We start from the raw sequence: 395 nt of genomic DNA, 5'->3' as shown, positions 1-395 counted from the left end.
CCCCCACAGCCGCGCGGGCGGGGGCTGAGCGGCAGCCGCAGATACCCAGGCTGGCACAGGGTGCACGGGCACTGCCCTCTGAGCCTGGCAGGTGTTATCAGTGCTGCAGCTCCCTGCCTCCCTCCTCCTCCCTCTGTGGCAGACTGTAGGGAGGCCCCTCCGGTGGCTTTTGGCTTTTCCTGCTCTGACTTTCCCTCCTTCTCCAGCACCGATTCACTCAGCACATCTTTCCATCGCGTCCCCACCTCGAGCTCTGTCTCCTGTCTCCCCTTCCCAGAGCGCCGCGTGAAGCTGTGGCCACAGGTGGAGAGGCTTGGTGCCCAGGTACTCCTGTGCCGGGAGCAAACCCTGCCTCCGGAGCCCTGGGGGCTGCACAGGGGAGCAGACACCTGCCA

The 395-nt window shown here is 66.1% G+C and overlaps 1 protein-coding gene across 1 annotated transcript in view; it reads left to right on the top strand.

Moving 5' to 3' along the window:
* LOC104493723 (ectonucleoside triphosphate diphosphohydrolase 7-like) overlaps positions 1–395 on the top strand; it is a gene marked incomplete at both ends in the record, with an annotated part of 3,596 nt that overhangs the window by 2,203 nt on the left and 998 nt on the right. The window lies entirely within an intron of this gene.

Source organism: Buceros rhinoceros, unplaced genomic scaffold, assembly GCF_000710305.1.
Source record: "Buceros rhinoceros silvestris isolate BGI_N320 unplaced genomic scaffold, ASM71030v1 scaffold21295, whole genome shotgun sequence".
Lineage (NCBI taxonomy): Eukaryota > Metazoa > Chordata > Aves > Bucerotiformes > Bucerotidae > Buceros > Buceros rhinoceros.
This window is presented reverse-complemented; position numbering and strand designations above follow the sequence as displayed.